Source organism: Meriones unguiculatus, chromosome 2 (assembly GCF_030254825.1).
Source record: "Meriones unguiculatus strain TT.TT164.6M chromosome 2, Bangor_MerUng_6.1, whole genome shotgun sequence".
Lineage (NCBI taxonomy): Eukaryota > Metazoa > Chordata > Mammalia > Rodentia > Muridae > Meriones > Meriones unguiculatus.
In genome coordinates, this window is record NC_083350.1 from 94,020,422 (window position 1) to 94,047,386 (window position 26,965).

A 26,965-nucleotide genomic window follows, 5' to 3' on the forward strand; every position below is an offset into this window, starting at 1 on the left:
TGGTTCATTTGGTGGTAGGAAAAAAGCCCAGAACTTCAACCCACACTAAGCAAGTGTTCTGTTGGTGTGCTACACGCCAGCCCTAAACTCAGGAAGTCATTATCTGTTTCACAGATGTGGAGTCTGAGAGCAAAACCTCAGCTTACAGGGGAAGTCAACACAGCACAATATCCACAACGCAGAAGCTACCCCCAGTTGAAAACCTCGCTCAAAGACTAGCTTTCTCCAACGGAGTCCCACGGGAAGATGGCCCTGAAGAGCACGCTCCATGGCCCAGGAGCCAACACAAAATGAACTCAATGGCATTTTTGGAGATTTTCATGACTCACAAAGCTTTGTCTGGATAACTTTTTACCCTACAGATATTTTACTCATATATTTGGTTTCTGATGGGTTTTCTCTGTGTATGAATATATATGACTCAGCTTACAGATGTATTTCTTATGATTTTGCTTTGGCTCTATTTTTCCTATGCTGCTTTGTTTGCTTTTATTTCTTCTTCTCATTACTGAAAATGCCTGTTTTTATTCTAGTGTAAGAATGAAATAACGGGTGCAGTGGGTAGGGAAATGGGGAGAATGTGAGAGGGGAAGCTAATACAAATATTTTGTATAAAAATTTTTTTAATAAAATGCATTTTCTCTATGACAAAACAAAATAAAACAAAACAACCCTCAACTTATCTTCCACAAAATACAGCCAAACCCAGCACCTGCTGCAAGACTACTGCCAGACCTGGGTCTCATCGGCTCTCATAGATTCCCGTGGAAACCTAACTTCTGTTCCCCCGAGGCAGTTGCCATCTTGGAGGCTTACTGCCTGTCTGCTAACCTAGGCCTAGTCCTAGAAGCTTCTACCCTCCATACAACCTTATTCAAGCCTAGAATGTTTTTAGCCTCTGAGACTTACTGCTGAATAAGCTCACCCTTTTTAGCTCTTTCTGAACTCTGGCTGGCTGGTTCAACTCAGTTGTTTTGGCTCAAACTCCTCTCCAGGCTAACTGATTCCATCTTGCCTCTCTCCCAGTTTCTGACTGAATTGCTCTGCTTCACCTCAAACTAACTCTAGTAATCTGTTCTAATCTGGCTCCTTCTCATTCTCTTGCTTCTTCTGTCTTCAGCTGCATCTAGTTTGTTCTCTCTTCAACCTCTCTCTGTAAAACTCTCCTGGTAAAGCTGCCTAGTAAACCTGCCTCTGAATTCCACCAACTGACCTGCCACAAACTCAGCTCCACTGCACTGCCTCTCAACCAAACTGCGTCATCAAAACTGACTAGAATTCAGAGATTTGCATGCCTCTGTCTCCTGAGTGCTGGAATTAAAGGCATGTTTTTCTGGACCTAAGGGTTTTTTGTTTGTTTGTTTGTTTGTTTTGTTTTGTTTTGTTTTTACCTGAAACTTGCTCTGTACCAGATTGGCCTTGAACTCAGATCTGCTTGCCTCAGTCTCCTGGATTAAAGGTATGTTTGTATTCTAGCAGGATCACATAGACCTAGAAAGTCTTTGGGTGTGAACTCTTGCCTAGGCAGCATGTTCTGAGTTAAATTTCCTCTACATTCCCATATCCATCCCCAATGCAGCAACAGGAAGTCCATTCTTCCAGTTGCTGAATTCTTTGAGATTCAGCACACTTCATCTCTCCTGTTGTCTCCTTTCCCATAATTCCATGAGCAAATCATGTCTTTTGCCTCTCTTTCCAAACAGACACGTCTGGAGCCCCAGCAAGCTCTTACTGTTTCTTGTTTGACCACCTGGGCCTGGGGCACCATCCTTCTCACTTGGCTTTGAGAGGAACTGTCTTGGGGGTGGTCTTCCTGGTTGTCCACAACAATCCCACTGAAAACAAAATCATAGTGGCCTACCTCTTCTTAGCCCCTTTGGGTGGCTCCTTCTTACCCAGAGTCAATACTCCTGAACCTTATATCCTGCCCCCCACTTCTTTATATCTATCTCCTGCTGCTTCATTCTGGGCACAAGATTGTACCCTCAACCTCCATTTCTGGTTGTACCCCTGCCTGACACACCAGGTCGCCTGCACGCTAGGCAGTCATTACCTTCTCAGTTACATTGCCCAGCCCATTGCTGTCTTCTGAATACAAAACACACATCACTGTCCCAGGACATCTGTGTCTGCTGTCTTCTCTCCACATGTCATAACTTCCTTCCCATCCTTCCGGCTCAAGCTATTTGATCCTCTCTGATTATATTCTATCAGGGAGAATGTTTACACCAAATGAAACAAAGCCTCTCTCCCTACAGTCTTCCCAACCCCTCTCCAAAACTCTTCTTCTTAGGGGGTGGGAGAGACAAAGTCTACCTGTGTAATAGCCAGTAAAGGCATCTGTCACCAAACCCTACAACAAGAGTTCTGTCCTCAGGACACACTTAGCGAGAACCAACCCCTGCAAGTTGTCCTCTGACCTCCACACATGTACTGTGGCATGTCCACACATGTGTATACACAATATATGTAGTAAAATAAGTAAACACATCTAGCTATATATTGATAATTACTAAAAAAGCAAAGTTAAAATTTTTGGGCTAGGTGTGGGAGCTAACATCTTCAATCCCAGCACTCAGAAGGCAGAGGCAGGCAAGCAAATGTCTGTGAGTTCAAGACTAGCCTGGTCTACAAAGAGAGCCCCTGCTCCTGATTATGCTCTGACTTTTATCTATTAAACTTTCTTGCTGGGTGGTGGTGGCATACTTCTATAATCCCAGCACTTAAGAGGCAGAGGCAGACAGATCTCTGAGTTCAAGACCAGCCTGGTCTACAAAGTGAATCCAGAACAGCCAAGGCTACACACAGAGAAACCCTGTCTCGAAAAACAAAACAAAAAAAATAAATAACAACAAAACCTTTCTTCCTGACATACCTAGGAGCAGGTATGTCCTTTCCTTTTTTGTTGTTGTTTTGTCTTTCGAAACACAGTTTCTCTGTGTAGCCCTGGTTGACCTGGAACTCTCTGTAGACCAGGCTGGCCTCGAACTCATAGAGATCTGCCTGCCTCTGCTTCCTGGGTGGCAGGATTACAGGCCCGTGGCAGGATTACAGGCCCGTGCCACCACCGGGCATCCTTCCCTTTTTGCATTTCTCTTTTTCTTTCATCTGGTACTGAAACCTGGGGCAGACGCATAAATGAGTTTCCCGACAAGGGCTGATCTGACTCAAGCTACTGATGGGAATCACCAAAGGTGTGTATGGATCCTTTGTTTCTGCTGGCTTCTGCCGCCCACAAAGTTTACTTCCAAATTCTGGCGTCCCATTCTTCAGTTGCTGCTTTCCTCTATCTGCTTTCTAGCGTTTTGTGCTCGTCTTTCCGGGCTCTGGCCTGCTGTGCCCTCAACACGGGCACGTCACACTCTGCACACTTGTTCCTGGCTCCTGCAGTCTGCTGCCCCTCTGACCTACCTCACACACGTGAACATCTCCTTTTCTTTTGCCCTCCTTTTTCTCTCTCCTGGGTAAGTGTCACCCTGAAGTGCCTGCTTTGTTTATTGTTGCTACAAAAGCTACACCAGTGTGCCAGGGAGCGCTTTCAACCCCACTGGACTCCAATCACAAGGACAAGGGAGGCTTTTCCTCCATTATTTGTAACTTTTTTTTTTTTGACAAGTTCCCCATTCTGCCTGGGCATGCCCAGATGGAAATTCTTGTCAATGCTCCCCCAAGAGCAGCAGTCCTGCCTGTGGCAGGCCAGGCTCCCCTTTGCTTGTTTCCTCAGAGCTACCTGCTCAATGCCTCTTCTATCTCTTTGTGACTTCCTTGGTCTATACATAGCTAGTTTCCTTGTCTCTTCCTCCCACAGTGTAATAAACATAATGAAAAATAAATGCCTTTTTAGCATGTAAAAGTGGCTCATTCAGGATCCCACTATACCCAAAGCTGCACCTGATAACTAAAATTTAGTGACGTCACTCAAGGTAACCAGCCACGGTCCTAGAATCCCTTGACACCCACTGAGCAGTATATAAACAGAGATGCAGAGCAATGCTCTGCTCTGCACATCTGGAGAAATGTCACCTTGATCTGCCTTGCAGCTGGAGAGTCTCTCAGAAGATCCTGACCCTCAATCAGAGACGTCTGTTGGCAAATGGACCTGACCTTCAGCTAAGATATGTCTCACAGGTAAGCAGCCTTGGGGAGATAGGCTTGGGACCATAGTTAAAAATTCAGAGTGTTGGTCTAACTGGATGTCTACACATAGAAAAATACAAATAGATCCATACTTATCACCCTGCACAAAACTAAAATCCAAGGGGATGAAAGGCCTAAACATAAAACTAGACACACTAAACCTGTTAGAGGAAAACGTGGGGAAGAGCCTTGAACTCATTGGCACAGGAGACAACTTCCTAAATAGAACACCAACAGCACAGGCTCTAAGGACAACAATCAACAAATGGGACCTCATGAAACTGAAAAGTTTCTGTAAAGCAACTATCATCAGAACAAAATGATAAAATGATACCCTACAGACTGGGAAAGAATCTTCACCAACTCTATATGTGACAGAAGGCTAATATCCAGTATATATAAAGAACTCAAGAAGTTAAACACCAACAAATCAAGTAATCCAACTAAAAAATGGGGTACAGAGCTAAACAGAGAATTCTCTGTAGAGGAATATCAAATGGCAGAGAAACCTTAAAGAAATGCTCAGTGTCCTTAGTCATCAGGGAAATGCAAATCAAAACCACCCTGAGATTTCACCTTACACCCATCAGAATGGCTAAGATAAAAAACTCAAGTGACAACACATGCTGGAGAGGTTGTGGAGAAACGGGAACCCTCCTCCACTGCTGGTGGGAATGTAAACTTGTACAACCACTTTGGAAATCAATCTGGCGCTCTCTCAGACAACTAAGAATAGCGCTTCCTCAAGATCCAGCTATACCACTCTTGGGCATATATCCAAAAGATGCTCAAGTACACAACAAGGACATTTGCTCAACCATGTTTGTAGCAGCTTTATTTGTAATAGCCAGAACCTGGAAACAACCCAGATGTCCCTCAGTTGAGGAGTGGATACAGCAATTGTGGTACATTTATACAATGGAATACTACTCAGCAATTAAAAACAAGGAAATCATGAAATTTGCAGACAAATGGTGGGAACTAGAAAAGATCATTTTGAGTGAGGTATCCCAAAAGCAGACAGACACACGGGGTATATACTCACTTATAAGTGGTTATTAGACATATAATACAGGATAATCATACTAAAATCTGTACACCTAAAGAAGCTAAGCAAGAAGGAGGACCTTGGGTAAGATGATCAATCCTCACTCAGAAAGACAAACAGGATGGACATCTGGAGAGGGAGAAAACAGGGAACAGGACAGGAGCCTACTACAGAGGGCCTCTGAAAAACTCTACTTAGTAGTGTATCAAAGAAGATTCTGAGGCTCATAACCAAACTTTGGGCAGAGTGCAGGGAAGATAATGAAAGAAGGGGGAGATAGTAAGACCTGGAGGGGACTAGAGCTCCACAAGGAGAGCAACAGAACCAAAATATCTTTTTGGGGGTCTTTTCTGAGACTGATACTCCAGCCAAGGACAATTCATGGAGATAACTTAGACCCTTGGCACAGAGGTAGCCCATGACAGCTCAGTCTCCAAATGGGCTTCCTAGTAAGGGGAGCAGGGGCTGTCTCTGACAGGAACTCAGTGTCTGGCTCTTTGATCACCTCCCCCTGATGGGGGAGCAGCCTGACCAGGCCACAGAGGAAGACAATGCAGCCAGTCCTGATGAGACCTGATAGACCAGGATCAGATGGAAAGGGAGGAGGTCCTCTCCTATCAGTGGACCGGGGAAGGGGCATGGGAGGAGATGAGGGAGGGAGGGAAGGACGGCAGGATTGGGAGGGTATGAGAGTGGGGCTACAGCTGGGATACAAAATGAATAAATTGTAATAAATAAAAAATTATATTATAAAAATAAAAATTCAGAGTGTTGGGATTGGATAGATGCCTTAGGGGTTAAGAGCACTGGCTGCTCTTCCAGAGGATCCAGGTTCAATTCCCAGCTCCCGAGTGGCAGCTGACATCTGTGTGCAACTCTAGTTTCAGGGGCTCTGACACCGTCATGCAGACATACGTAGGCAAAGAACCAGTAAACCAAAAATAAATAAAAAACTATTTTAAAATAAAAAAGGAGAAAAGTGTGAACATGTGTGATGACCCTCAGCATAATAAAATAAACTTTTGTTATACTAACTGAGTGTATCTACCTTCTTGCTTGCAACACTTAACTCTCCCCTAAAGCTTCCTCCATGCCTCAGGAGCTACCTGTTCTGTCTCTTCCTTAGTCTCTCCAGGCCTCTGCTTCTCCCACAGCTCCTGCTCTCAGCTCCCTCTTGGAGCATATAGAAATTCCCTCCACAAATTCAGATTTTATTACCACAGTTTGGCCTCAGTACAGATCAATGGCCAAAAATTGGGGCACTTGGTTTCTGAATTCTCACAGAGCCTAACAAATGCCACTGCACTAACAGATGATCCCCAAAACTTTTATATCTAAGCTTGCTCTGCTCTACATTTCCAAAAGTCACTTGGTTTCTCTGTGTAGCCTGGGCTGTCCTGGCACTCACTCTGTAGACCAGGCTGGCCTTGAACTCACAGAGATCTGCCTACCTCTGCCTCCCTGAGGGCTGGGATTAAAGGCGTGTACTACCACTGAATGGCTCTGTTTCTCACTCTTAAATATCTTTTATCACTGTGATTTTTCTTCACTATGCTCTCAAATCTCTCTCTTTCTCTTGAGACTGAGTTTCTTTGTCTGTCTCTTATTTCTTACAGTCTACTTCCCACTTCCCAGAGGCTCTGACTACCCTGGAACTCGATTTGTAGAGCAGGCTGGCCTCAAACTCACAGATATCTGCAAGTGAGAATTTTGTTTTCTTTTAAAAACACAGAAATATTACAAGAACATATTTTTGTTTTGATCCCATGGGTGGGATATGGGGCTGCTTCACAACAGCTGACTATGATTTGTCTTGTGCTTTAGCAGGGGCAGGATTCTGCCAGCTATAGATAGTTTCTGCCAGTGTGTGAGGTTTGAAATTTTGGGGATTTTTTCAGGGGGTATTTAAATGCTAGGACTGTGGGTTCTAGTTGGTTAATGTTGGTTGCAGTTTATTACATAGTTGTGCACAAAGAAGAAGCAACAAGAAGAAATTAGGTATCCTAAGGCTGAAACTTGCCCAGAGGAACTCAGTGCCTCTAACCAGCAGGAAGAAGTCTAACAAAAACACCACTCCTTTCTTCTCCTTTGTTTCTCTTCTATCTCCTGTTAGGGGATTGAAAGGGTGGAAAGGGATGGAGAAGGGTGGACTATTGGGATTCAGACCTGGGACAAGCAGCTGAGGTCCCTTTTTAACTAAGGTGGACCTGGCCTCCAGGCTCTCCTAGCATCTTTCAGTCCCTACCTGCTTTCCAGCACAGAGGCTAGACTTTCTCCAGAGGCTCGTCAGTATATAATTCAGACATTTTGGTTTTCCTCTCTCTCTCCCTGCCACCCTCCACCTGCTTTTCTCTCGTTCTCTGTGTGGTGACTTCTCTGGCCTTGTTCCTTGAGTCCCACCTGAGAGCTGCCCCCAGTAACCCTGACTCTATGCTTATTTGGATTGAATTGATTCATGCCATCAGTGGAGAATACCTATCATGGAAGAAAGAAGAACACACATAGTAGTCAAAAACAGCTACAGAGAGCTGCCTACTTCTACCTACCAAGCGCTGGATTAAAAGCATGTTCCACCACTGTCTGGCATATAAAATCTCGTAAGACTTTGCTGTAAACTGTATCTTAGGATCTATGTTTAAAAAGTCTGTAAAATCTATAACAAAATTTGGCTTTAACTTATAACAAAAGACTTATAATTAAAAATCTAGCCAGTCATGGTGGCACACGTCTTTAATCTCAGCACTTGGGAGGTAGAGACAAGTGGATCTCTGAGTTTGAGGCCAACCTGGTCTACAGAGTTCCAAGACAGCCAGAAACCCTGTTGCCAAGTGTACATTCTATGATATTTCCTAGTACCTGAGTTCAGCTCCCAGTCAAGATGGCTTGTTATTTCAAAAATGGAGTTATACCCAGGCTAACTTAAACTCTTCATCCCCCTCCTTTTCTTGTTAATAAAGAGACCAATCTTGGGCTCTTACAGTACATGGTCAGCCTCAAACTGGTGGAACTGGGTTCTCATTACCATCAACTGTATAGTCCCTAGTCTTTGCCTAATATATCCTAACAACTTGTTAAGCAAGCATGATCCAAAAATCACCTAAAGCAAAAGATTCTGTGTTTGAGCTGTTATAATTCTGGCTTTGTACATCCAGTATTGCAATACTAGTTTCTGCTCCAGCTAAGCAGATCACTAAGATAATAGCTAATGTCAGGGAGCCCCCTTTGACCTAGCATTTCAGCCTATTAGGTGGGATTTGGGGTCGAGAGTCTCATCTTCTGAAATTTATTCAGTGCTAACATAGGACCATTGGCATTAGGAGATAGGAAGGCTGAAATGCCAGCCAAAGGCTGGGCAATGGGCCAGTCCTCAGAAGCTTCTGGTTAGGTGATCCATCCAAGGAGGCAGTGAGCAATCATGTCAGCTTCCAGCAAGTCTAGATCTCAGCTTGCCGTCTCAACCAGGGAAAATCTGCTGAGACAAATTTAAACTAGAAACAGAAATAAAATTTTGTCTGGTAAATGGGAAAAGTGAGGAATCCTAAGACCAGGGAAAAACTCATCTGGGATCCATTTGAGATATGCCAGATCCAGATCTCATGACTTTTTGGTTTCCTGAAACTCATGAAGTTTTAGTTTACATAAGGAAATACATTAAAAAAAAAAAAAAAACTCAGAAAAGTGACAAATCAGTAAATCTAACATAACAACATTCTGAGAGTAACAGGTAAAGCTACATTCAATGGAATGAGCATCAGTTCTCTTAGCTGTTTGTTTTGTAACCTTTATAAACAACTTAAGTGTGTCCATGGTCTGAAACTCTAACATTTTAACTGTGGGCCCTGTTGTTGGTAATCAGCCACCAAAGGAGCTTGGCTACTTTTTGTCAGTTCTTCTTAGCATTTACTTTTAGTCCCCATCTCCATGTTACATTGGAAAGTTAGGCAGAAATACATTAATGGCTTTAGTATTAAACTCTGAATGCTTGGACTTTCCTTAATTAAGCAACTAGAAGAAATAAATTTAAATTATTTCTGAATCCTATATCAAAGTCTACCTCAGAAATGGCAGCTATTAAAAATATTATAGTAAAAGCTCTAGCTTTTGGGTCAGATATATACATTGTATTTAGCATGATGAAATGCATCTCTAAATCTATCTCCAGAAGACAACCAAAAGGCAATTCAAATCTCAAGCTTGTGACTGGATAATAAGCAATCAGTGTTTCATCAACTTATCAGAACTCTACTGGTCAATGTCAAAGCTCTGGACTTCTGGAATCTTATAACAACATAAGCACAACAATAGCAGAGAGAGGAGAGAAAGCTGAAATATCTCCCGTTTTCAAGATGCCTCAAATCATTCTTCTGTATCATTACAGTTCACATTCATATACCTTAAAACACCTACTTACATGCTCCAGTCTTTCTTGCATTTATCAACCCTGAAACATTTTCCCAGACCAGACAACATTCTCTAGATTCTCAAAACCAAAACTCCTAGATTGTCAGACCCTACATAAACTCCATTATCTTTCTATCCAGCTATTCACCATAAGACATAGATAATTAACATGAAGCCTGTAGGCAAGGCAAACCTGCTTGCTTTTTTTTTTTTTTAAATAGAAGAACTAGTGCCTGGTAATTTTAACTAATTAATAAATTAACCAATAAACTAACAATGGATCTAATTATCTGCTCTTTAGCTGCAAGGCTACCATTAGCTTGGCTTAGCCATCAATGTAATCAGAGACCTGAGAAATAAATATGTACCAATCCATGTACCATTCAAAATGACAGTGACAACTAGTCAGTCCATCACTCTAGGAAGCTGTCCTTGGCTCCTGTGGTCTCATGGCATCATGAGCAGGGTGGTCCAGCGACCAGGCACAGAAGGTGAGAGATTGTTTCTGTGGAGAAAGAAATGAGAGAATGGCCTCACCTTGCCCTTAGCAATGTGAAACATTGACTCTCCAGGTGTCCACAGTTTTGTCCACAGTTTAGGCTGGGCCCTAAAAGTGGGCCAACTGGAGCAGTTTTGCCCAGTGGTTAGCATACCATAATCCAGAGTCACATTGTGCCCAAATCTTCTTGGAGACCTTGGGGAGCTACTTCCAGGATTTTGGGACTCTCTGTCATAATAAGCTTATACATGTTAAAATGCCATATTCATCAGATCTCTGATAAGCTTGAGGGCCAGCATATCTGAATTATTCTTTATCTCTCTTTTAATTTTTTTTTATTCTAAATTGCATCCTATGAAATAGTATGTCATAATCTCTAATTCTGGCCTATTCCTTAAATAAATATTTTAAAAGCATATTTATCTCAAGTAAATCTACATAGGCCAACTTCATAATTACCCATCCTAGGCTTAACTTTAAAAACATAAACAAAAGACTGGATAAAGTTCACTCTTATAACTAACTGCAGTCATCAGCATAACTTCAAATATCGTTCTGAACTAAAATCAAAGCAAAACTTTCAATCAGATACAATACATAGAAGGGCCAGCAAATCTTTCTCATCCTATCATATTGCATTAAGACTGAAAAGCAAAAAAGCATAAAGGACAAAAGTTTCATTTAGCACTAAACGGAGAACTAAACACAGCTGGCAACCTCAGCGGAGATGGACAGTTCTGGCCATTTCAAACCTCTCAGCCAGAAAAAAAACAGCATTAAATCATTTATATAGGAGCTGGCAACCAGGCATATATTTTTATAATAATTAACAATGAATTGAATATAACCCTGTATAAACCTGGGCTAAAGAGTATAAGAAAACATTTTGCATTGAAGAAACATCAGCCCTCTAAATGAAGAGTAATATATCTTATAGTTCTTTCTCAAATCATGCTTGCAGCTGTAAAGAAACAAAGCAAATACAGTTTATACCTCCTATAACATTCTATATACCTTCAGGTTAGGCTTTTCCTCACTCCATTCTTTTGATTTAACCAGACATTTTCTTGGTTTTTAGACCATATAAAATTTTTCATCAGAACCCTTTTCATTATTTCATCATTTTGATATATTATTAAAAATTGCATTTTTCTTAATTGGCTCAAATAATATGGCTTGGTTTCATTGGTTTCATATTTGGTAAAATTAACAAAATAAACACCAAAGTCTTTTGTCTCACCCAAAGGATTGAGAAACTGTTCCAAGTTCCCTGTTAGAATGCCCAAGGTCATTGCCTAAAATGCCTGATAAACTTTAAAATATTTCATAACATAATTTTTAAACATAAACATAATTTTTAAACATAAAAATAATTTTTAAACCTGTTTTTGAAATATCAAAATAAGGTACCCTTTTAAAGAGTGAAGTTATAAAGTATAACCATAATTTTAAAAGTTAAAACCAAATTTTACCAATGCAAACAATTTAATATACAAACATTGGAGGTGCAGTTTCAATATTTTATATAAACAGAGTTTCAAATTTTATTATTTTTATAAACCTGGTTTTTAAAACAGGACAGAAATTATGTAATGTCTTAATACATTTAATAATCAATAATCAGACATCAAGATATATAGAACATAGTAAACTTATATATTCAAAATAAACAGACAAAACTATAAAACTCATTTTTTACTCCCTTTAGCTGTAATTTCAAGAGAGGAACATCTTGCTACCTGTTGAATCCAATTTTTATAACCATAGAGGCTTGCAGCTTTCTTACCTGAGAAGCTGCTGTTGCCCCTTTAAGAGCTGTCTGCTTGCACAGAGCCTTAAACATTTCTCAAAACCTGTTTTATCCACTTCAGCAGTAGTATCAGTCTTAAGGTTGGGTACTATAGGGGCTGGCATCCCATATATAATATCAAATGGAGTTAAACCTAGCTGGTAAGGGGAATTCCTAACCCTATAAAGGGAAAAGGAGAGGAGCATCACCCAGTCAGTGCCAGTCTCCAAGGTCAATATCGTTAAGACCTCTTTTAATGTTTTATTTATTTTTTCTATCTGTCCTGAACTTTGGGTACTATATCTCCAATCTGCCCCAACAAACTTAGCTACATTCTGACTTATCTTTGACACAAATGCTGGCCTATTCTTTCCTGTTTCTGTACATCTTGGTCAAATTAGTGGGCTGTCTTGCTGCCACCTTGAGGCCTGCCAACAGATCCTGGAGGTAGACTAGGAGACATTCCCTACCTGTAGCCATGTTGTAATCCCAACTGGGCCTCTTATAGGGAAAGCAATCATCAATATTGCTTGATCTGTAGTTGGAACTCCTGTAGTGTCTGAAACATTTTTGCATGCCTCTGAAATAATATGTCCGCTCTCCTCTGGAAGACAAAACATTTAAAAGCTGCTGACAATCATCCCAGGTAGGCTGGTGGGTAAAAAGAACAGTTTTAAAGAGATCAGTCAAATCCCTAGAATTGTCAGAGAACTTGGCATTCTGATTTCTCCAGTTATAAAGCGCTGATGTGGCAAAAGGCCAGTAATGATGACACTGATTGCCATTAGCATCTGGAGGGCCCTGTGGCCCGTAAGGGAAGGGCTGTAGAATCTGCCTCTGGTCCTCTGGAGGGAGAAGTTGCCTGGAGGCTCTGGGTCCTTGGTGCTAGTCCAGATGGTAGTTCCAACTTAGATAAAGTAGCTGGAGCCGGTTGAGGAGTGGGAGGAGGAGGGGGTGGAAAAATTATTTCCATGGGAGTCCTTTTTTTTTTTTTTTCTTTTTTTGTTTTTACAGTCCTGTAAACCATGAAGTGTCTGTGTTAGGTTGCCAGTCTCTCCCCATAGCTTACCCATCTTGGAGTAACAGGAGTGCGTGCTCTTGCCTCTGTCTTAGGTTGGTCATAATGAGGATCTGGTCTTACCAGTCCTTGACTGCCTTCATATCACGCAGGATTAAGGAACTGTCATAGCTTGATTCCATGCAATTGTGCCTGGATGAATTTCAGATGCTGCAGAAAAAACTGAAGACCACAGGGGAGAATCGCACAAGCAATGACTCCTAGTCCTGCCATTCCTGACAACAAAAGATCATATCGCAAGATACCGCTGCCAGAAGGAAAATACCTCTTAAGTCCATCAAAGATGTCTGAGGCAGTCTGAGTAATATCTACTTCTAAGGCAGGTGCTTTAGCTAAATTAAAAACTTCCCTCCTCATGCTGGCAAGATCTAAGAATAGATTAGTAAGAGACCAGATGCCAGACAAATGATGTTGAACCTGAGTCCAATTGAATTTAGAATGACTGTATGCATAGGGAGCAACACAAATCCACTGAAACTCTGCATGGCATTGTAACCTGCGTAACCTTTTTAGCCCCTCCATCTCCTCTCCCAGCAGATTGAGGGAAGCATATAAAGCATCCACACGCTGTGTCAACTTATCATCCAAACTCACTTGATAACGCAAGGCATGAGTTACATTCTGGGCAAGCTGATTAACATAAGAGGCAGCGTGTACTGTCTGGGAAAGGGCCACAGCAGAAGCTGTTGCAGAAGAAATAAGAGTGATTAAGGCCACTATTCCAGCAACAATTAAACTAACCGAAAATCTTTTAGGTCTAATTCCTTCTTTAAACTTATTTAGCACTAAAATACTTTTGTCTGCATACTATTCTCCTGATAACTTTACTGGAAGCATTACATAAGGTGACTGTTTCAGGATTAACACATGCTCATCTCCGTTCGTGGCACAATTACTAAGAAACAGGAATTACAATCTGAGAGACCAAAAGATAAAGTAGCAGCGATCGTTAAGACCTAGAGTAGGTGCAGTAAAAAGTTGCTAAGGGCGAGGTGAGGCCATTCTCTCGTTTCTTTCTCCACAGAAGCAGTCTCTTATCTTCTGAGCCTGGCAGAACTGCCTCTATTCAGGATGCTATGAGACACAGGAGCCAGGGACATTGCCTAGGTAATGGACTAACTAGTCTTCCCTGTCATTTTGATTGGCACATGGATTGGTATATTTATTTAGCTTATAATTTATCCTTCTCAGGTCTCTGAACATCTTGATGACTATGCTAAGCTTACGGTAGCTTTGTAGCTAGAGAGAAGACAATTAGATCCACTGTTAGCTCATTGATCAGTTCATTAGCTAGAACTACTAGGTACTAGATCTCTTATTTAAAAAAGAAAACAGGTTTGCCTTGCTCACAGAATTCATGTTAGTTGCCTGTGTCTTAAGATAAATAAATGGAGCCTATGTAGGGTCTGAAGGTTTAGGTTGTAAAAATCTAGAGAGTGTTATTTGGTCTGAGAAAATGTTTCAGGGTTGATAAATGCAAAAGATTAGAGAGTTTAAGTAGATTTTTTTAAGGTATATAATTATGAGTTATAAAGAGATAAAAAAATATTTTAAAGCAGATTAAAAATGGGAGATATTTTAAATTTCTCCCTCCTCTTTGCTACTGTTGTGCTTATAAGTTCAGAGTTTTAAAAGTTCAGAGTTTTGGCATTGATCAATAGAGTTCTGATAAGGTGATGGAGCAATAACTGCTTATTATTCAGTCACCAGGTTGAGATTTTAATTTCCTTTGGTTGGCTTCTAGAGATAGACTTAAAGGTGCTTCTCGTTATGTTAAAAACATCTGTTTAATGTGTATATCTGACCCAAAAGTCATAGCTTTTAGTATGGTATTCTTAATATCTGCCATTTCTGGAGTAGATTTTGACACAGAAATATCTTAAATGTATTCCTTCTAGTTGCTTTGTTAAAGAAAAGTCCAAGCATCCAGGGTTTAGTACTAAAGCCAGTAATGTATTTCTGCCTAACTTTCCAGTGTGAACATGAAAGTAGGAGCTAAAAGATGCTGAGTGTTTAAAAAATGTCCAAGCTCCATTCGTGGCTAATTACCAACAGCTATGCCCACAGAAAAAATGTTACCGTGGACACACTTAAGTTGTTTATAAAAGTTATAAAACAAACAGCTGATACTCATTCAGTGGGATGCAGTTTTACCTGTTACTCTCAAAATGTTCGATTTGCTGATATGTTACATTTCTGAGTATTTAAAATTATGTATTTCCTTTTGTGTACTAAAAAATTTCATATGAGTTTCAGGATGTGACCTGGATCTGGCATAGCTCAAAAGGATCGCAGATGAGATTTTCCCTGATCTTTCCCATTTAATAGACAAATGTTAACTTCTGTCTCCAGTCTGAATTTGTCTCAGCAGATTTTCACCTGTTTAACTCTGTTCCGGGATCAGCTGTGGACTGCAAGCTGAAATCTGGACTTCCTGGAAACTGACCTAATTGCTCCCTGCTTCCTCGGGTGGATCAACTAACCAGATGCTTGGGACTGCCCTGTTGCCCAGCCTTTGACTGGCATTTCAGCCTCCCTAGCCCCTGATGCCTACGGTCCAACGGTCAGCATCGAAGAAGCTCCAGAAGACGGATCTTCGCCCAAATCCCCCCTAGCAGGCTGAAATGCTAAGTCAAAAGGGGCTCCCTGGCATTAGCTATTATCTTGGGCATCTGCTTAGCTAAAATAAAAACTAATATTGCAGCAACTGGGCTAAAAGCCTAGAGAGACCCTAAAAAACAAAAAAAAAAAAAGAATAATAGTTCTCCTTGGCTTACTATCCCTATATCTACCCTGAAGGAACCCCTACTCATTTTGATTTTTATCTTTGGGCCTTATATTTTCAATTGCTTAATGGCTTTCATAAAGAAATGCTTGAGAGCAATATACTAATGGTAGTCAGATCCCATTATAAAAAAGGTAAATCTATAAGATACAAGGGGTCATGTCTGGAAGACCCAAGATTGGGTCTTCAAATGATCATGGGAAAGGGGGAAATGAGAGACCAAAAGATAAAGTAGCAGCGATCCTTAAGACCTAGAATAGGTGCGGTAAAAAGTTAGTAATGCCCTGAGGGGAGAGCTACCTCGCTCCAGTTCTTTCCCCACCCACTAGAGATATGGTTGCTAGGAAACTGGACCCTCCCCCTAGGGAGGGACACCTGGTCATGGTCAATGGTCTGGGAACCTTCCTATAGCAAATCGATTCAAAATGTAGCATCTTGACCAATAGATGCTTGCCAGGCAGGAATTGCCCCTGCCTTGGGCATGCTGGGATGGACCAGAATCTATAAATCACCCCACTAACCTGGGCGCGGGGCGCTCAGCTACCACCGCTGAAGCAGTGGGTGTTGTGGGCCCAAGCTACAGCTTGTAATTTACAATAAAGAGACCCTCATGTGTTTTGCAATGGAGTCGATTCCTGTAGATCTTTTGGGGGCTCGCGAACTGGGTATAACACAATCTACAACGAAAGAATCATTAGGGAAAAGGTTAATATTAAATTGTCCTACAAGCAAAACATAAGGGGCTGATACACAAGCCAATCTTCAAACACAAAATGAGTCTGTCTCCAGTCATAGTTATTCTCATCAGGTCCCGCAACGCCGTTCACCACGTCAAGTGTGTAAGCCTCCAGAGATGAAACTGATTTCCCCTTTTCAGTATGCCACAAACCACAGGACAGGGCAAGCTGTGGTGGAGTCAAGTGTCTAGCATTACTCCAGTCAAAGATGGGAAAGTTAGTCCCAAAAAACAGTATATTCAATGGGATTGGGCACAAAACATCATTGCAAAGGGATCGAAGAATTGGTGAAAAGTCTCACTCTGAATGGAGGTTGTTCAAAGGGCACAGGACTGTTGCTTCTTTCAGTCCCAAACCTCTGATCCCACTTTTGCACCCAGATCAGATTGCCCCACAAAAGGCTGGAGAGCAACCTGTAAGCATCCTAAGGTTTTATAATGTTTCCCCAAACAAAGGGGAAATCCAGTTCCCCAGCCAGTACAGTTGATTGGCTTCCTGAATAGGTGATCCTCTGCAAAAGGCCAACCCAGAAGGATATTTGCACCTCGGGGTCACTGCAAGAGACTGGACACAGAAATGGTGGCTCAGGGACATAAGACTAATAAATTTCAGCCGAGGTCGTGTGAGTCAGGGTCAGGATCATCACTGTGATCCCTGCCATCTGCACCTAAGTTGTAATACATTTGTCACACCAACCTTTCAGGCAAACATCTTGCAGCATCATTTTCCTGTGAAAAAACACAAACAGATCCTTATCCCTGTATAAGTACAGGGTCAGGCCCATGCCATTGATTTGTTAAAGGATCCTTCCATTTTACTTTTGCATAAGATGTTTTAGTATCTGTGTGCCAAAATCTATTAGCAGCTGACTTGCCATTTTTATCCAAATTTTAAAAATTTAAAATAAAAAAGGACATGATTAAGGTGATTCTTTGGTGTCCAGGGGAGTAACTCCCCCTTTTTTGTTTTTTGCAAATAACTCTTAATCGTTAGGTGGGCACTTTCCACCATGCCCTGTCCTTGAGGACTGTAAGGTATTCCAGTTATGTGAGAAATTCTAAATTGTTGACAAAATCTTTCAAAGGATTTGCTTGTATGTATATCCAGTCCCATTGTCAGTTTTAAATTGTTTAGGAATTCCTAAAACATTAAAAGCTTGAAGGCAATGAGTGGTAACATTTTTTGTAGCTTCTCCTGATTGAGGAGTAGCAAAAATAAATCCAGAAAAAGTATCAAGGCACACATGCACATATTTTAGTTTTCCAAATTCAGGAATGTGGGTCACATCCATTTGCCAAATTTGATTTGGGACCAGTCCTTCAGGGTTGATCCCCAGATGTGGAACAGGTTGAAATTAAGGACAAATATTACAAGCCTTAACTATGCCTCTAGCTTGTTCTTTAGTTAATCCATATTTGTGTCTCAATGTTTGACTATTGAGATGGTGCATATTATGGGCATTCTGAGCCTCCTGTACTTGAGACAAATATACCTTAGTAACTTTATCTACCAGAGCATTCCCTTCAGAAAGGGGTCCTGGCAAATCAGAATGTACCCTTAAGTGCCCAGTGAGATAAGGAAACATTCTATCCTGAATTAATTTTTGAATTTGCAAAAATAAGATCCCAGCTGGAGAAGACACTTGAATTTGTCCTGCAGTCTCTAATCTAGGCAACGACTGAGCAATATAAGCACTATCTATAAAAATATTTAAAGATTGCCTATTAAAGCTTTGAAACCCTGCTGACACTGCAGACAATTCTGCTATTTGTGCAGATGTGGCAGACACTTGAAAAGATATTACCTTTTTCTCGTAAGTATAGGCAGCAACGCCAGATGAAGAACCATCGGTAAACACCGATAAAGCATTAATAATGGGAGCAATTTTTGTTTTTATAGGGAAAACTATAGGATGCACTTTAAAAAAACTGAATTAACTTATTTCCTGGATAATGATTTTCTAATTTCCCTATGTAATTGGTGCAAGCAAGGGGCCAATCATCTGTATGAGCACATAGCCACTCTTGTTATTCCTTGGAATAAGGTTGATAAATAATATTAGGCTCTTTTACAAAATATTTTTTACTTTCCAATCTTCCTAAAAATATCAATTGAGCCACAGCAGAATAATATGGATAAATAATCTTAGAGGGAGAAGAAACAAGTGGATCCGCTATCAGGGCTTTTCACCAAAACAATGCTGTAGCTGTAAATTTTGTACAACAAACTAAATATTCAAAGGGTTTCTCATAATCTAGATAGGTAACAAATTGATCATCTATGGCCTGTTGAACAACTTCGAAGGCCAGGTTTGGGGAGATGAAGAAGAAGCATCCCCTTTTAAAATATCAAACAAAGGCTTACATTCTCCAGTGGTAAGTTTTAAATATGGCCTAAGCTAATTAATATCACCTAATAACCATTTAAGGTATTTAAATTATCTATCTCAATCTGAATCTTTTGATGAATAATTTGTGTTGGATATAATTTATTTTCTTTTTTCTTTTTTTTCCTTTTTATATTAATCACAGGTTATTTATTTTGTATCCCAGCCGTAGCCCCCTCTCTCATTCCCTCCCAATCCTACCCTCCCTCCCTCATCTTCTCCCTGCCCCTTTCCAAGTCCACTGATAGGGGAGGACCTCCTCCCCTTCCATCTGACCCTAGCTTATCAGGTCTCCTCAGGACTGGCTGCAATGTCCTCTTCTGTGGGCTAGCAAGGCTGCTCCTCCCTTGGGGAGGGGGGAGGGTGTCAAAGAGCCAGCCATTGAGTTCATGTCAGAAATAGTCCCTGTTCTCCTTACTAGAGAACCCACTTGGATACTGAGCTACCATGGGCTATATCCAAGCAGGGGTTCTATGTTATATCCATACATGGTCCTTGGTTGGAGAAACAATCTCATGAAAGACCCTTGTGCCCTGATATATTTGGTCCTTGTGGAGCTCCTGTCCTCTCCAGGTCTTACTAACTCCCCTTCTTTCATTTGATTCCCTGCACTCTGCTGAAGGCTTGGTTATGAGTCTTAATATCTGCTTTGATACACTGCTAGGTAGAGTCTTTCAGAGGCCCTCTGTGGTAGGCTCCTGTCCTGTTACTTGTTTTCTCCTATATCCAATGTCCATCCCATTTGACTTTCTAAGTGAGGATTGATCATCATACCCCGAGTCCTCTTTCTTGTTTATCTTCTTTAGGTGTATAGATTTCAGTATATTGATCCTATCTTATAGGTCTATATAAGTGAGTATATACCATGTGTGTCTTTCTGCTTTTGGGATACCTCACTCAAAATGATCGTTTCTAGGTCCCACAGTTTGCCTGCAAATTTCATGATTTCCTCGATTTTAATTGCTGAGTAGTATTCCATTGTGTAAATGTACCATAATTTCTGTATCCATTCCTCAACTGAGGGACATCTGGGTTGTTTCCAGGTTCTGGCTATTACAAATAAAGCTGCTACAAACATGGTTGAGCAAATGTCCCTGTTGTGTACTTGAGCATCTTTTGGATATATGCCTAGGAGTGGTATAGCTGGATCTTGAGGAAGCGCTATTCTTAATTGTCTGAGAAAGCGCCAGATTGATTTCCAAAATGGTTGTACCACTTTACATTCCCACCAGCAATGGAGGAGGGTTCCCGTTTCTCCACAACCTCTCCAGCATGTGTTGTCACTTGAGTTTTTGATCTTAGCCATTCTGATGGGTGTAAGGTGAAATCTCAGGGTCATTTTGATTTGCATCTCTCTGATAGCTAAGGATGTTGAGCATCTCTTTAAGTGTTTTTCTGCCCTTCTACAATCCTCTACAGAGAGTTTTCTGTTTAACTCCGTGCCCCATTTTTTAATTGGATTACTTGATTTGTTGGTGTTTAACTTCTTGAGTTCTTTATATATACTGGATACTAGCTCTCTCTCAGATGTAGGGTTTGTGAAGATCCTTTCCTAGTCTGTAGGCTGTCATTTTGTTTTGATGACAGTGTCTTTTGCTTTACAGAGCTTTTCAGTTTCATGAGGTTTCATTTATTTATTGTTGATCTTAGAGCCTGTGCTGCTGGTGCTGTTCAGGATGTAGTCTCCTGTGCCGATGAGTTCTAGGGTCTTCCCTACTTTTTTTCTAACGGATTTAATGTATCTGGTTTTATGTTGAGGTCTTTGATCCACTTGGATTTTAGTTTTGTGCAGGGTGATAAATATGGATCTATTTTCATTTTTCTGCATGTAGACATCCAGTTCACCATTTGTTGAAGATGCTGTCTTTTTTCCACTGAATGATTTTGGCTTCCTTGTCAAAAATAAAGTATTCATAGGTGTGTGGGTTTATTTCTGGGTCTTCTCTTTGGTTCCATTGATCCTCCTTTTGGTTTCTATGCCAATACCATGCAGTTTTTGTTAGTATTGCTCTGTAGTACAGCCTGAGATCAGGGATGGAAATACCTCCAGATGATCTCTTGTTGTACAGGATTGTTTTGGAAATTCTGGGTTTTTTGTTTCTCCTTATAAAGTTGAGAATTTTTCTTTCAAGGTCTGTAAATAATTGAGTTGGTATTTTGATGGGAATTGCATTGAATCTGTAGATTGCTTTTGGCAGGATGGCCATTTTCAATATGTTAATCCTACCAATCCATGAGCAGGGAAGATCTTTCCATCTTCTGATATCTTCTTCAATTTCTTTCTTCAGAGACTTGAAGTTTTTCTCAAACAGGTCTTTCACTCACTTGGTTAGAGTCACCCCAACATACTTTATGTTATTAGTGGCTATTGTGAAGGGTATTGTTTCCCTAATTTCTTTCTCACCCCTTTTGTCTTTGGTATACAGGAGGGCTTCTGATTTTTTGAGTTGATTTTGTATCCAGCCACTTTGCTGAAGGTGTTTATCAGTTGAAGGAGTTCTCTGGTTGAATTTTTGGGGGCGCTCATGTATACTATCATATCATCTGCAAACAGTGATACTTTGACTTCTTCCTTTCCAATTTGTATCCCCTTTAGTTGTATCCCCTTTAGTTGTCTTATTGCTCTAGCTAGGACTTCAAGTACTATGTTGAAGAGATATGGAGACAATGGGCAGTCTTGCCTTGTCCCTGATTTCAGTGGGATTGATTTAAGTTTCTCTCCATTGAGTTTGATGTTGGCTATAGGCTTGCTGTATATTGCCTTTAATATGTTTAGATATGTGTCTTGTATCCCTGATCTCTCCAAGACTTTAAACATGAATGGGTATTGGACTTTGTCAAATGCTTTTTCAGCATCTAAGGAGATGATCATGTCGTTTTTGTCTTTCAGTTTGTTTATATGGTGGATGACATTGATGAATTTCCGTATATTAAACCACCCTTGCATGTCTGGGATTAAGCCTACTTGGTCATGGTGGATGATATCTTTGATGTTTTCCTGGATTTGGTTTGCAAGTATTTTATTGAGTATTTTTGCATCATTGTTCATAAGAGAGATATGTCTGAATTTCTTTTTTTGTTGGGTCTTTGTGTGGTTTAGGTATCAAGGTGATAACTTGTGGCTTCATAGAATAAGTTTGATAATGTTCCTTCTGTTTCTATTTTGTGGAATAGTTTGAAGAGAATTGGAGTTAGCTCTTCTCTGAAAGTCTGGTAGAATTCTGTGCTGAAATCATCTGACCCTGGGCTTTTTTTGGAAGGGAGACTTTTGATGACTGCCTCTATTTCTTTGGGGGATATGGGACTATTCAGTCTTTCTACCTGATCTTGACTTAATTTAGGTAGATGGAATCTATCACGAAAATTGTCCATTTCTTTTAGATTTTCGAATTTTGTGGCATATAGGCTTTTGTAGTAAGACCTAATGATTATTTGGATTTCCTCAGTGTCTGTAGTTATATCCCCCTTTTCATTTCTGATTTTGCTGATTTGGATAGTTCCTCTCTGCCTTTTTGTTAGTTTGGCTAAGGGCTTGTCGATTTTGTTGATTTTCTCAAAGAACCAGCTCTTGATTTCATTGATTCTTTGAATAGTTTTATTTGTTTTTAATTGATTGATTTCAGCCCTGAGTTTGATTATTTCCAGCCATCTGCTCCTCTTGGGTGTATCTGCTTCTTTTTTTTCTAGGGCTTTCAGTTGGGCCATTAAGTTGCCTGTATGGGATGTTTCAAATTTCTTCTTGAAGGCATTTGGTGCTATGAGATTTCCTCTTAGCACTGCCTTCATTGTGTTGAAAGAATCAGACTAACTTTGTAACCTATGTTTCTTTAATTGCCTTATAACTTATATTTTCAAGTTTTAGGCCCATGTTAATTAAAGCCTCTTAGTGCTTCTCCAGAGAGCTGAGGACTGTAAAAGTTCCTGACATTAGCCATCTGTGAGGGCAGAGATAAGGAAGAGAACAAGCAGAGATCTCTACTAAATGGAGAGAAAATCACCGTCTGGCACCTGTGAGATGAGCTGTGTTTGGAAACGGGGCCAAATGGCCCCAATCCTCCTCCTGACCTTTGATCCAAAGCCTGTAACCCCCACTCCTCAGAACAGACACGGGATGAGTTAATCACTCTCCCACCTTTAACTGTGGCTACATCTCATATGGCAGGAAATTCCAAACTGACTAGAAGATCAGATATTTACGACAGGGCTGACCAGACCTAAGGGTGCCCAGAACCAACCAATTATTTTAAAAGTTAAATACCTCATCCAATCATGAATTGCCAAGAAGGCAACCTCTAGAATTCCCCGTGCCTTGTCTTTTAAAAACCTAAGGTCTTTGTCTCCCAGGGCCACTCCTTGCTGACCAGCAGGGGTGACCGAATTGCGCAATGGTCAGAATGAACCTCTTGCAATTTTGCATCCATGGATGATTAGTTTCCTGAGTTCTCTTCATACCTTCTTATATTTAGGCTCTTGCTGGGCCTAACAGTGTCCCATAAGTTTGGGTATGTTGTGCTTTCATTTTCATCGAATTCTAGGAAGTCTTTAATTTCTTCCCTAACCAAGCTGTCATTGAGTATCAAGTTGTTCAGTTTCCATGTATGTGCAGGCTTTTTGCTGTTTCTGTTGTTGAGGTCCAGCTTTAGACCATGATGGTCAGATAGAATACAAGGGATTATTTAAATCTTCTTGTATCTGCTGAGGTTTGCTTTGTGACCAACTATATGGTCTATTTTGGAGAAGGTTCCATGAGGCACTGAAAAGAAGGTATACTCTTTTGATTTGGGGTGGAAAGTTGGAAAGTTCTGTAGACGTCTATTAGGTCCATTTGATTTAGGGCCTCTGTAAGTGCCCTTGTTTCCCTGTTTTGCTTCTGACTAGATGACCTGTCCCTTGGTGAGAGTGGAGTGTTGAAGTCTCCCACTATTAAGGTGTTAGGATCAATGTATGATTTCAGCTTTAATAATGTTTCATTTACAAATGTAGATGGTCTTGTATTTGGGTCATAGATGTTCAAAATTGTGATGTCCTCCTGTTGGAATTTTCTTTTAATGAGAAGGAAGTGCCCTTCTCATCTTTTTTGATTAATTTTGGTTGAAAGTCTATTTTATTAGATATTAGGATTGCCATCCCAGCTTGTTTTCTGGGTCCATTTGCTTGAAAAACATTTTTCCAGCCCTTTACTCTGAGGTAGTGTTTATCTTTTTTGCATCATAGGTGTGTTTCTTGGATGCAGCAGAATGTTGGATCCTGTTTCTGCAACCATTCTGTTAGTCTGTGTCTTTTTATTGGAGAGTTGAGTCCATTTATGTTGATAGATAATAGTGACCAATGACTGTTAGTTCCTTTTATTGTGGAGTTGGTGGTTTTACTATGATTCATTGCTTTTTTTTTTAATTTTAGTTGGGAAATTATCTATATCCTATATTTTCTTTGGTATAGTTGTTTTCATTGGATTGGAGTTTTCCTTCTAGTATCTTCTATAGGGCTGGGTTGCTATGTAGATATTGCTTAAATTTAGTTTTATCATGGAATATTTTGTTTTCTCCTTTTCTCCATCTATGTTGATTGAAAGCTTTGCTAGGTATAGTAGTCTGGGTTGGCATCTGTGTTCCCTTAAAGACTGCATGACTTCTGCCCAGGCTCTTCTGGCTCTCATAGTTTCTGATGAGAAGTCTGGTGTGATTCTGATTGGTCTACCTTCATATGTTACTTGACCTTTTTTGCTTGCTGCCTTTAGTATTTTTTCTTTCTTTTGTGGGTTTAGTGTTTTGACTATGATGTGACGTGAAGTATTTCTTTTCTTGTCTAGTCTATTTGGTGTTCTGTAGGCTTCTTGTATGTTTATGGAATTTCTTTCTTTAAGTTTGGAAAATGTTCTTCTGTGATTTTCTTAAAAATATTTTCTGGTCTTTGGAGCCTGGAGTCTTCTTTTTCACATATTCCTATTATTCTTAGGTTTTGTCTTTTCATGGCATCCTTGATTTCTTGTATGTTTTGTGTTTGGAACTTTTCTGATTTTACCTTTTCTTTGAGGGAGGAATCAATTTCAGCCAGTGTATCTTTAGCACCTGAGATTCTCTCTTCCATCTCTTGTATTCTATTGGTGATGCTTACCTTTGTGGTTCCTGATCTTTTCTCTAAGTTCTCCAGTTCCAGGGTTTTCTCTGTTTGTGTTTTCTTTATAGATTCTAATTCTGTTTTCAGTCTTTGCATCATTTCCTTCCTCTGAGTGAATGTGGCTCCTATTTTTTTGTTTGTTTCTTCTCTATATGTCTCTAATTGTTCCTGTACGTGGGCAGTTATAGTCTTCTGTATTTCTTTGAGAGCTCTGTTCATGTCCTCTTTTTGTTCCTCTAATAACTGCATAAGTATAGCTTTAAAGCCATTTTCCTGTGTTTCCACTGAATTAAAATATCCATTGATTTTGGGGGTTGCTGATGGGTCCATGGTGTCCTAGATTTTGTTGGGTGAGTTCTTATGCCTACCTTTGGCCATTTGCTTATATGCGATCTTCACTGTTTTTTTTTTTTTTTTTTTTTTCTTGAGTCTGAACTTCAGACTGGAACTGTCTTTCTCTGGTGTCTGGAGTATTCTTCAGGAAGATCAGGGAGGTCCAGTGGTTTGAGGGTGCGTGTTGTTGCTTTAGTTGTACCTGAGGGAGGAAAAGCCGCTGGCGCAGATTCGTTATTGAGGGGGAGTGAGCGTGTGCATGTGTGTGCGCTCACGTAAGTGTGTCTTGAAGGGAGTGCTAGAGAGTGTAGGTGGCAGGTTTCCTGAATACCCAGTGGTCTCCAATCTGTGGAGGGCTCTGCTGCAGGCTGGACTCTGAGGTCTGTGGCTGACGCTAGAAACTATGAGCACAGCAGGCTGGGCTCTGCTCTCTGAGTTGGGAAGCGCTATATGCTTCCTCTTCTGCCTTCCCCTCAGGCAAGGCTGGACAGATAGGAAATGCCGGGGGTTTGAGTGTTCTCAGTCTCAAATCTCAAGGAGGGAGATCTGAGCTTGGAGCAGGCAGCACTGTGTGCAGGCAGGCTGTGCGCACTGCGGGCCGCCTCCTCTGCTGTGTCCCTGATGGCTGCATTACCTCTGCCACTTCCTCGCTGCAGGCTCGGCTATCTCCGCCGCTGCCTCTGCCCGTTACAGGGAAGTGCCCTGGAACCGAGTCCCCAGGAGAAGTCCACGGAGATGTCCGAGGTTGACCTGTGTCTTATTGGACTCAGATCAGGGTCTGTCCCCCTTCTCCCCGGACTCCTCTTGCCCTTGTTTTGGGTTCCAAAGCCTCTCGACTCACCAATTTGGAGTTTCAACTCCTCTGAATATGGTGCACACTGGTCGCTGCCATCTTGAATTCCCTGGATATAATTTAAATGCTAAATAAAAATATGGATCAATTCTTTGTACCTTCTCAGGAGCTATTTGCAATCCATATTGTTGTAGACTAGTTTGCATCTGAATAAAACATAGCAATACCTGAGAACCGTTGGCACCAGCAATTAAGATAGCATCCATATAACTAATAATATACATCTGAGGCCAATTTTCCCTAACTTCTTTTAAAGCCTGAGCCACAAATTTTTGGCATAAAGTCAGACTATTGGCCATCCCCTGAGGCAGAACACGCCAATGATACCTTTTCATGTGCTCCTTAAAATTGGCTGAAGGTACACTGAAAGCAAATCTATGACAATCATTAGGATGAAGCGGTATGGTAAAAAAAAACAACAAAACAACGATCTTTAAGATCTATTATTCTTTTGAATGTTTTTTGGGAATGGCCACAGGTGAAGGTAGCCTGGTTGTAGAGCTCCCCTAAGTTCCATGTTTTCATTAACTTCCCTTAAATCCTCAAGTAGTCTCCATTTTCCAGATTTTTTCTTAATGACATATACTCATTCTATGCAGAGGTGGACTCAACACTATGTCCGGCTTCCAATTGCTCCTGCACAAGCAATTGAGCAGCCTGTATTTTCTCTGATGTAAGAGGCCACTGACTCACCCATACAGGTTCATCAGATTTTTAGTTAATAGCATCTGCATGGGGTGCAGGCTGTTCAGTGACCCTCGCTAAAAATACCCTTGCCCTTTTGTACCATCATTTCCTTGAG

At 40.8% G+C, this 26,965-nt stretch overlaps 1 long non-coding RNA gene across 1 annotated transcript; it reads right to left on the reverse strand.

The window, feature by feature from the left end:
- Positions 1 to 12,373: 12,373 nt before the first annotated feature.
- LOC132652163 (uncharacterized) lies at positions 12,374 to 16,408 on the reverse strand. Its single transcript, XR_009589641.1, has 3 exons — positions 16,259 to 16,408; positions 12,944 to 13,114; positions 12,374 to 12,478 (listed from the first exon to the last, which is right to left on the reverse strand). It is a non-coding gene; the product is annotated as an uncharacterized LOC132652163 (long non-coding RNA).
- Positions 16,409 to 26,965: the final 10,557 nt, after the last annotated feature.